The sequence below is a fragment of the Myxine glutinosa genome, chromosome 2, assembly GCF_964187855.1.
Source record: "Myxine glutinosa chromosome 2, kmMyxGlut1.1, whole genome shotgun sequence".
Classification (NCBI taxonomy): Eukaryota; Metazoa; Chordata; class Myxini; order Myxiniformes; family Myxinidae; genus Myxine; species Myxine glutinosa.
The window spans coordinates 217,240,098-217,251,997 of NC_136262.1; positions in this window are offsets into that span (position 1 = coordinate 217,240,098).

Sequence of the window (11,900 nt, forward strand, 5' to 3'; positions counted from 1 at the left end):
GGTGAAAACAACTCCTTAGGAACGAACAATATGAATGCCTTGCTTTGCTCATTTGAACACTTTTCATTTGTCTATTCGTAATTACTTCCACCACCAAAGATGGACGAGGCCTGTGTTTTCACCCCCGTCTGTCTGTTTTTCGACGGGTTGGGTTTGTGAGGAGGACGACTTGATTCGATTTTGGTTAAGACCGGATCCGGAAACTATAATTTTATAAAAAATGGTTCTTCACCATTCAGATAGGGCCAAAAACGATTCAGATCAAACCTTCACTTCACCATTCAGCGGTCATACTTCACCAGAGTCACCTTCACTTCATACTTCACCTTCACTTCATTCAGACCTTCGCTTCACCAGAGTCACGTTGTCGGCAAACCAACACTTTTTTTTAGCAATCAGAACTGCTGTTAAGCACAATTCCGATTTTTTATTCTGCAATTCGATATGGAGGCTTGATTTCGAGTTATGAGGGGTGCTCAAGAATATAATTATATATATACTAGCAGAAGTACCCGGCATTGCCGGGCGGGGGAGGGGAGGGGGAGGGGGAAGGGGAGGGGGAGGGGGAGGGGGAAGGGGAGGGGGAGGGGGAAGGGGGAGGGGAGGGGAACGGGGGGAGGGGGAAGGGGAGGGGAGGGGAACGGGGGGAGAGCGAGCCCCTTGGGAAAGCGAGCGATTTTTTTTTTCATAGCGTCATAGCGTCATAGCGTTTCATAGCGTCATAGCGATTTTTTTTCATAGCGTCATAGCGTTCATAGCGTCATAGCGTTCATAGCGTTCATAGCGTCATAGCGTTCATAGCGTTCATAGCGTTTCATAGCGTCATAGCGATTTTTTTTTTCATAGCGTTCATCGCGTCATAGCGTTCATAGCGTTCATAGCGTCATAGCGTCCATAGCGTCATAGCGTTCATAGCGTTCATAGCGTTTCATAGCGTCATAGCGATTTTTTTTCATAGCGTCATAGCGTTCATAGCGTCATAGCGTTCATAGCGTCATAGCGTTCATAGCGTTCATAGCGTCATAGCGTTCATAGCGTCATAGCGTTCATAGCGTTCATAGCGTTTCATAGCGTCATAGCGATTTTTTTTTTCATAGCGTCATATCGTTCATAGCGTTCATAGCTTCATAGCGTTTCATAGCGTCATAGCGTCATAACGTCCATAGCGTCATCGCGTGCATAGCGTTTCATAGCGTCATAGCGATTTTTTTTTTCATAGCGTCATAGCGTCATAGCGTTCATAGCGTCATAGCGTTCATAGCGTTCATAGCGTCATAGCGTCATAGCGTTCATAGTGTCATAGCGTCATCACGTGATCGCTCTGAGCGAATCAGCGCCCACCTGCTCTGATTCCGTTGATTCCGTGCGCTGAAATGCGCTGAGGTAAATATGAATAAAAAATATGGATCGTCAAATATTTTGAGTTCAGCCATGTTCGTCCCAGGCTCAATGGCCATGTCTATGTCAAATATCAAGCACGTAAGCCTATCCGTTAAGGAGTCTATCGGTAACATTACACACACACACACACACACACACACACACACACACACACACACACACACACACACACACACACACAACTGTGTTTTATATATATAGATATATATATCAAAGGGAGGCGCAAATCACCCCTCCCTTTATATGGGACGGTTTCTCTGAATGCAGCTTCAACATGGGGGCTGAAAATACGTTTCTACTGGATGAAATTAGCTGCAAATTTCAGAAGTAAATGCTTTGTACGTTGAGGTAATATGTTCCAAATTTCAGCATTGAGTTTTATTTAGAAAACCTTCGAAATCACGTTGGTGTCTGTCCGTCCGACAAAAATATGTTGAGGAAGTCTCTGACTGAAAATGTCTCTGAGCATAAATAAGTTTTAATTAATAGTTTTAGTATTAAATGTAAAGAGGTAAATCTTTGTTTTCCTCGGCTTTTCTGGATCCCAAAACTTAATGAGAACCCATACAAGTATAGGTTTAGAGCTGGTGCCAAGCAATGTATCACCAAACAGTTATTGGTTATAGCTAACTCAGGCTTACAAGTTGTTAGGGAAGAGTTCAGGAAACATTATTTGGCAATTGAGAAGAATTCTGGTATTAACACTTTCTGGAGCATTAATTATACTTTGGAGTTCTTGGATAGGATCAGATGCCTCGATATCAAGTCGATTGAGGTTTTAGATTTTTCGACTTTATACAGTGCATTCAGAAAGTATTCAGACCCCTTCACTTTTTCACATTTTGTTATGTTGCAGCCTTATGCTGAAATCGTTTACATTCATTTTTCCCCTCATCAATCTACACTCAATACCCCATAATGACAAAGAGAAAACAGGATTTTAGAAAGTTTTGCAAATTTATTTCAAAAACAACAACTGAAATATCACATTTACGTAAGTATTCATACCCTTTGCTATGACACTTGAAATTTAGCTCAGGTGCCTCCCATTTCTCTTGATCATCTTTGAGATGTTTCTACACCTTGATTGGAGTCCACCTGTGGTAAATTAAATTGATTGGACATGATTTGGAAAGGCACACACCTGTCTATATAAGGTCTCACAGCTGACAATGCATATCAGAGCAAACACCAAGCCATGAGGTCGAAGGAACTGCCTGCAGAGCTCAGAGACAGGATTGTGTCGAGGCACAGATCTGGGGAAGCCTACAATTTTTTTTTTGCTGCATTGAAGGTTCCCAAGAGCACAGTGGCCTCCATAATTCTTAAATGGAAGAAGTTTGGAACAACCAGGACTCTTCCTAGAACTGCCCGCCCGGCCAAACTGAGCGATCGGGGGAGAAGGGCCTTGGTAAGAGAGGTGACCATGAACCCGATGGTCACTCTGGCTGAGCTCCAGAGATCCTGTGTGGAGATGGGAGAAACTTCCAGAAGGACAACCATCACTGCAACACTCCACCGATCTGGGCTTTATGGCAGAGTGGCCAGACGGAAGCCTCTCGTCAGTGAAAGACACACGAAAGCCCACTTGGAGTTTGCCAAAAAAGCACCTAAAGGACTCAGACTGTGAGAAACAAGATTTTGTGGTCTAATGAAACCAAGATTGAACTGTTTGGCTTCCGTCTGGCCACTCTGCCATAAAGCCCAGATCGGTGGAGTGTTGCGGTGATGGTTGTCCTTCTGGAAGTTTCTCCCATCTCCACACAGGATCTCGAGCTCAGCCAGTGACCATTGGGTTCTTGGTCACCTCTCTTACCAAGGCCATTCTCCTCAGATTGCTCAGTTTGGCCGGGCGGCCAGCTCTAGGAAGAGTCCTGGTTGTTCCAAACTTCTTCCATTTAAGAATTATGGAGGCCACTGTGCTCTTGGGAACCTTCAATGCAGCAGAGATTTTTTTTTTTAGGCTTCCCCAGATCTGTGCCTCGACACAATCCTGTCTCTGAGCTCTGCAGGGAGTTCCTTCGACCTCATGGCTTGGTTTTTGCTCTGATATGCATTGTCAGCTGTGAGACCTTATATAGACAGGTGTGTGCCTTTCCAAATCATGTCCAATCAATTGAATTTACCACAGGTGGAATCCAATCAAGGTGTAGAAACATCTCAAAGATGATCAAGAGAAATGGGAGGCACCTGAGCTAAATTTCAAGTGTCATAGCAAAGGGTATGAATACTTATGTAAATGTGATATTTCAGTTTTTTATTTTTAATAAATTTGCAAAACTTTCTAAAATAGTTTTCTTTGTCATTATGGGGTATTGAGTGTAGATTGATGAGGGAAAAAAATGAATTTAAACGATTTCAGCATAAGGCTGCAACATAACAAAATGTGAAAAAAGTGAAGGGGTCTGAATACTTTCTGAATGCACTGTATACAAATTTGGAATTAGCACTAGTTCACTATTTCTATATTTCTATATTCACTCTTCAAAGTAATTGACAAGGTTTTTAGCTCTTTTAATAAGTTTTTATGTGTCAGGTTTGATAGAACATTCTTTTCTAAATAGAAATACTCAAGTTTTCATTGTTTTGATAAGCAGAAGTTTAAGGATGCTGTTAATTTTATTTTATTTAATACTTCTAAGTCCTTTTGTGGGATAACGTTTCAACATGTTAAAGGTATTCCCATGGGTGGGAATTGCAGCCCTCTACTAGTGGACATTTTTCTTATTTTCTGTGAATTTTCATTTACACAAAAACTGATGAACGAGAAAAAATTCGGATTCGCTAATCTATTGTCTCATACGTGCCGTTATATAGATGATATTTGTGTGGTTAACTATAAGTTTTTTGATATTTGCGTGGTTAATTATAACTTTTTTGATGATATTTGTGTGGTTAATTATAACTTTTTTGATGATATTTGTGTGGTTAACAATAACTTTTTTGATGATATTTGTGTGGTTAACAATAAGTTTTTTGATGATATTTGCGTGGTTAACTATAACTTTTTTGATGACAATTGTGTGGTTAACTATAACTTTTTTGATGATATTTGCATGGTTAATTATAACTTTTTTGATGATATTTGCGTGGTTAATTATAACTTTTTTGATGACATTTGTGTGGTTAACTATAACTTTTTTGATGATATTTGTGTGGTTAACTATAACTTTTTTGATGATATTTGTGTGGTTAACTATAAGTTTTTTGATGATATTTGCGTGGTTAACCATAACTTTTTTGATGACATTTGTGTGGTTAACTATAACTTTTTTGATGATATTTGTGTGGTTAACTATAAGTTTTTTGATGATATTTGCATGGTTAATTATAACTTTTTTGATGATATTTGCGTGGTTAATTATAACTTTTTTGATGACATTTGTGTGGTTAACTATAACTTTTTTGATGACATTTGCGTGGTTAATTATAACTTTTTTGATGACATTTGCGTGGTTAATTATAACTTTTTTGATGACATTTGTGTGGTTAACTATAACTTTTTTGATGATATTTGTGTGGTTAACTATAAGTTTTTTGATGATATTTGTGTGGTTAACTAACTTTTTTGATGACAATTGTGTGGTTAACTATAACTTTCTTGATGATATTTGCATGGTTAATTAGAACTTTTTTGATGACATTTGTGTGGTTAACTATAACTTTTTTGATGATATTTGTGTGGTTAACTATAACTTTTTTGCTGATATTTGTGTGGTTAACTATAAGTTTTTTGATGATATTTGTGTGGTTAACTATAACTTTTTTGATGACATTTGTGTGGTTAACTATAACTTTTTTGATATTTGTGTGGTTAACTATAAGTTTTTTGATGATATTTGCATGGTTAATTATAACTTTTTTGATGATATTTGCGTGGTTAATTATAACTTTTTTGATGACATTTGTGTGGTTAACTATAACTTTTTTGATGACATTTGCGTGGTTAATTATAACTTTTTTGATGACATTTGCGTGGTTAATTATAACTTTTTGATGACATTTGTGTGGTTAACTATAACTTTTTTGATAGGCTGCTGTACAAGATCCATCGTCACCTTTTGTTTAAGTTTGGTTGGTTTTCATGTAAACAAGTTCCTATTGCATTGCATTTGATACAAGTATTAAATAAGGAGGTATTTAGGTAAAAAATAATATGTATAAATTGTATTATAAGTTAGCATTAATCGGATTGGTTGGTGGTTGCTCGGATATGCAGTACAGCGTGGTGGAATTGGTTGTGGATGACAGTTTGAATATTTGAATGGCAGTTTGAGTGGATGGAGTTGCTGTGTAATGGACATGTCTGTCGGGTGGAGTATTTATCGCTTAGTATATTGTTATATAAAGTGATTTATGATGAAAGTTATTAGTTTGTGTTAATCTATCTATAATTCCAGTAATCTCTGTACGTTTGTACGTTTGTACGTTTGTCTGTCTGTGACCGCTGTTTCTCGACAACCACGGGTCCGATATACTTTTCACTTGCCAGGTATATTGCTGGGGACCCGAGGATGTGCCTTTTCAAGGTTTCATATTAATCGGACAATTACTTACCGAGCTATGTCCAAAAAACGATTCAACCAATCAGAGAGCAGCGAGCTATCGCGTGTGCCGAACGTGGCGGACACACTCTGCCTCGGATGGCACATTTGAGAGCGTATTCATTTATTTCACGTTTGCAAACTATGTTGGCGCTATGTTGGCGTTAAACGATGTTTTAAAACTAATAAAAACCCCGGGGGGATTGTCACTGTACTCGCAAGCCGTTCGCCGTTCGCTTTGGCGTTGCGAATGGACCAAAACATTTCATGCACCAAACCATTTCATGTAAAGCGTTCGCCGTTCGCTTTGGCGTTGCGAATGGACCAAAACATTTCATGAACCAAACCATTTCATGTAAATAGAGGGGGGGATATAATTTTAGATATAGATATAGTACGGGCATGCCCTAGTACTTTAAATAAAAGTAGTAATTAGATGGGAAGGCCATATATGGGACTTGTGAATGTGCAAGGTAAGTTTAAAATGATTATATTTACTCTTTATCATGTTGGGAGAATGGGGAGGAGCTGTGAGGGATGTTATAAATACACTGTATTGTTTTTTGATTCTGGGGCCACAAGAGAAATTATACTAGATTTTTGCATCTATTGCTAAAAGTTGAAATGTGTGTGTCTCATCCACAGATATTTCTCGAGTCCAATTTGCATTCAGAAACAGAACAATTGTGGTTGACCAATTTGAAATTGCCACTCTTTCATCCAAATACTGAAAATTATGTTTAAAAAGACGATTTGAATCACAGATTTCCTGATAGCAACGGCAGGTTAAAAGTGCCCGTCAAGCAGAACCGAATCAGTGTAAACACACACGCAGTGCATGCGTGAAAGGCCTCATTTAGCATTCATATATCATTTCAAAAGTCGTGTATTGCATTGAAGTACTGTACTCTATTTCTATTCCGTATGCAGAAGGGAAATGAATTTACACATGGTCCACAGTCGTCACAGGACTACACTGAGTGCAAGTAATCGTTCCATGATCCCCGTACGGCCTCAAAGAAGGAAATGAGGCCATTTTGTCATTTTTTGCTTTTAAAGCTTTAAACATCAATATTCTTGAAGACTTACTTAAGTCGAAGAAACTCGATCTTGATTGGGAAACCGCACTTGTCTGGTGTGTATGTGTGCCATTGGTTGTTATCTCTATATGCTGCTTTCAGAAGGTGGAACGGAGTCCTCCCAGGTCTCGAAGTATCCACCTCCATTTCAGTAAGGGATCATGATTCATTGACCAGTTTGTGAAGTTTTCTTGTTCTCAAAGTTTTGTTCTGAGGGCTCTTTTTGTGGATCGTCACCGAGCCTCGGACAGCTTCCAACTGCAGTTACTTTGTCGTAATATTCCCAGGGATGGTTTTTAATATATCTGTAAAGTTCTTCTTCATCATTCATGTTACTCCAATTACCACTGGTACAATTTCGCCACACTTCAGCTCCCAGGATATTTTCACTTCATTTTTGAGGTCTTCGTATTTGGTCATTTTCTTGATTTCTGCATTGTTTCGACCAAACTCGTCGATATCTCAATCATCAATGATGTCTTTTACTTTTTGTTCCTGAGTACAATGCCCGGACACAATGCTTTGTTTTCTATGTTACGATGGATGGGATAATCAGGTCATACATGAGCATGACGTCCTCATTTTCAATCATAGGACAGGAGGTGGCTCAACGATCTCTGCTCTGGTGGTCAATCTGGTCTTGTTCAGCTGGTCCATGAATCTAACTCCCCTACCAGCCATCCCCCACTGGAAATGGCTTTACCTTTAAGCTATCATGTGTGCGTGTTGCAGAGGTAGCACACTTACCATTAAGCTGCCATGTGTGAGTGTGTTGCAGAGGTAGCACATTTACCTTTAAGCTGTCGTGTGTGTGTTGCAGAGGTAGCACACTTACCATTAAGCTGCCATGTGAGTGTGTTGCAGAGGTAGCACACTTACCATTAAGCTGCCATGTGTGAGTGTGTTGCAGAGGTAGCACACTTACCATTAAGCTGTCATGTGTGTGTGTCGCAGAGGTAGCACACTTACCTTTATGCTGTCATTTGTGTGCGTGTGTTGCAGAGGTATCACATTTATTTACCTTTAAGCTATCATGTGTGCGTGTTGCAGAGGTAGTACACTTACCATGAAGCTGTCATGTGTGTTGTAGAGGTAGCACACTTACCTTGAAGCTGTCATATGTGTGTGTGTCGCAGAGGTAGCACACTTACCTTTAAGCTGTCGTGTGTGTGTGTTGCAGAGGTAGCACATTTATGTACCTTTAAGCTGTGATGTGTGTGTGTTGCAAAGGTAGCACATTTACCTTCAAGCTGTCATATGTGTGTGTGTTGCAGAGGTAGCACATTTACCCTTAAGCTGTCGTGTATGTGTTTCAGAGGTAGCACATTTACCTTTAAGCTGTCGTGTGTGTGTTGCAGAGGTAGCACATTTACCTTTAAGCTGTCGTGTGTGTGTTGCAGAGGTAGCACATTTACCTTCAAGCTGTCATGTGTATGTTGCAGAAGTAGCACATTTACCTTTAAGCTGTCGTGTGTGTGTGTGTTGCAGACGTTGCACATTTACCTTTAAGCTGTCATGTGTGTGTGTGTGTGTGTTGCAGAGGTAGCACACTTACCTTTAAGCTGTCATGTGTGTGTGTGTGTTGCAGAGGTAGCACATTTACCTTTAAGCTGTCGTGTGTGTTGCAGAGGTAGCACATTTACCTTCAAGCTGTCATGTGTGTGTGTTGCAGAGGTAGCACACTTACCATTAAGCTGCCATGTGAGTGTGTTGCAGACGTTGCACATTTACCTTTAAGCTGTCATGTGTGTGTGTGTGTGTGTTGCAGAGGTAGCACACTTACCTTTAAGCTGTCATGTGTGTGTGTGTGTTGCAGAGGTAGCACATTTACCTTTAAGCTGTCGTGTGTGTTGCAGAGGTAGCACATTTACCTTCAAGCTGTCATGTGTGTGTGTTGCAGAGGTAGCACACTTACCATTAAGCTGCCATGTGAGTGTGTTGCAGAGGTAGCACACTTACCATTAAGCTGCCATGTGTGAGTGTGTTGCAGAGGTAGCACACTTACCATTAAGCTGTCATGTGTGTGTGTCGCAGAGGTAGCACACTTACCTTTATGCTGTCATTTGTGTGCGTGTGTTGCAGAGGTATCACATTTATTTACCTTTAAGCTATCATGTGTGCGTGTTGCAGAGGTAGTACACTTACCATGAAGCTGTCATGTGTGTTGTAGAGGTAGCACACTTACCTTGAAGCTGTCATATGTGTGTGTCGCAGAGGTAGCACACTTACCTTTAAGCTGTCGTGTGTGTGTGTGTTGCAGAGGTAGCACATTTATGTACCTTTAAGCTGTGATGTGTGTGTGTTGCAAAGGTAGCACATTTACCTTCAAGCTGTCATATGTGTGTGTGTTGCAGAGGTAGCACATTTACCCTTAAGCTGTCGTGTATGTGTTTCAGAGGTAGCACATTTACCTTCAAGCTGTCGTGTGTATGTTGCAGAGGTAGCACATTTACCTTTAAGCTGTCGTGTGTGTGTGTGTTGCAGACGTTGCACATTTACCTTTAAGCTGTCATGTGTGTGTGTGTGTGTGTTGCAGAGGTAGCACACTTACCTTTAAGCTGTCATGTGTGTGTGTGTTGCAGAGGTAGCACATTTACCTTTAAGCTGTCGTGTGTGTTGCAGAGGTAGCACATTTACCTTTAAGCTGTCATGTGTGTGTGTTGCAGAGGTAGCACACTTACCTTTAAGCTGTCGTGTGTGTGTGTGTTGCAGAGGTAGCCCATTTACCTTTAAGCTGTCGTGTGTGTGTTGCAGAGGTAGCACATTTACCTTTAAGCTGTCGTGTGTGTGTGTGTTGCAGAGGTAGCACACTTACCTTTAAGCTGTCGTGTGTGTTGCAGAGGTAGCACATTTACCTTTAAGCTGTCGTGTGTGTGTTGCAGAGGTAGCACATTTACCTTTAAGCTGTCATGTGTGTGTGTGTTGCAGAGGTAGCCCATTTACCTTTAAGCTGTCGTGTGTGTGTTGCAGAAGTAGCACACTTACCTTTAAGCTGCCTAGTCCTGGATTTAATCCCGACCTGACTATAAATTTCCCGATTGTTGCTCACAGGAATGGTGTTGCATTACAGGTTGCGTCGATCCATGGATGGTCGTTAAGCTGGCTGTCCCGTCTGCCAGCATAATTTGCTTAGTTGGGGTCTTTTGCATTAATTGGTGAAGAGTTCATGAAAGGCAAAGCTTTCAGTCCAGAAAAACATCCTATAGTATTGAAGGAGATGGTAGAGCAGGTAACCATGATGTTAACAAGTATAACATCATGCTTATCTATTCTGCCAACACAAGTCCGCATTATTGTTGTATTATAGGCCTACCTTTTAGCCTGGTGTTGGCTTAGCGGTTAGGGTGCAGGCTTGGGATCCTAGGATCCTGAGTTCGAATCCCGGTCGATCGCTGAATTAACGCCAGGGGGGTTGACTCAGCCTGTCATCCTTCTGAGGTCGGCAAATTGAGTACCAGCTTTGCTGGGATGAATGATGACGGTGTGTACCCCGATTTAGAATAGGTACACTGTATTCCTGCGCATCGTAAGAGGCGACCAAGGGTTGGCGTCAGGAAGGGCATCCGGCCATAAAAACATTGCCTCAAACAGGGAACCATGATTGTCATGGGGCCCGCAAGGCTAACCCCTGCTCTAGCGGGGAAAAATGGCCTTAAAACGATCCTTCATTCATATATATATATATACATATCGGCCTACCTTTGATCGTATCATGTGATAGCCATTTTTCACAAGAACATCCACATCAATGATTCATCCAAACTTCAACTGGTGGTAGACATCCAAACCTTTACAAGCCGTCACGTTTTCCAGGGTGTAAATACTTTTCGTAAACACAAGATAATTAATTCATGAAGTCAGGATATAAAATAGTTGGAATCGTCTCGCTTCTGGACATTGCTGTATTTGGCAATTCATCCGGGTCTGTACGTTGCCTACAACCTGTGTTATTATAATATCGCTCTCTATCGCCTCGAATATCGCCTCCATTCAGTATACAAAAAAAAAGAAGAAAAAAAAAGGACAACCTTTGGCCATGACAAAGCACCGATCATTTGACCCCGATCATAATTTTCTACTTCACCAATTGTGACAAATGGACGTTACTTTGTCCTCCAATATGGCTGCAGGTTATCATTTTGTTGTGGACGTTAAGCCGGCTGTCCAAACTACATTTATCTTGCCGATGTTAGGTTAATGGCTACTTTAGGCAATTCTACCATTTCGTCGTTTTTCAAAGGGGGAGGAACATTTACCATATATGGTAGATTTTTTTTAAGAAGGAAAAGTCTGCGAAGCGACACCAGCACCCTCAACAATTTCGAAATTCCTGCCATACTCTATATAGGACCAGCCATGCACTAGCACCAGTCATGCGCGCCACAGTGATGCAAATAAGCAAGCACGGCCCATACACGAATGAATGAACCAAAATTGTGGCCCATAGGTCCTTGGACACTCCTGTAGACCACAGTGGAGTTTTCTATCTTCAACGTATGCATGAGGTTAAGGGATAAGCTGAGAAAAGGAAAATAAAGGAATGTAGGCGAGTGTAGAAATGGGGTTAAAGGGAGTGGTGGGAGGGGAGGTCAGGTACTCCAACATATTATTTTTGTATTTAATAAAGAGATGGACTTTAATCTCTAATAATCATTCCAAATCAACACACAAGATTGAAAGATGTCACTTCAATGTTTAAAGAAATTACATTTGGTTTACAAGTTAGTGTCCTCCCCCCCCCCCCCCTTCTACTTCTTATTTCCTGAAAATGAATGAAACACAAGTGTGTCACATGGCTCTCTGCAGCTATTCCGTGAAACAGACACTCAGACCGGTAATCTGAACAATGGACACAGTCTCGTTGCCTGATGACCCC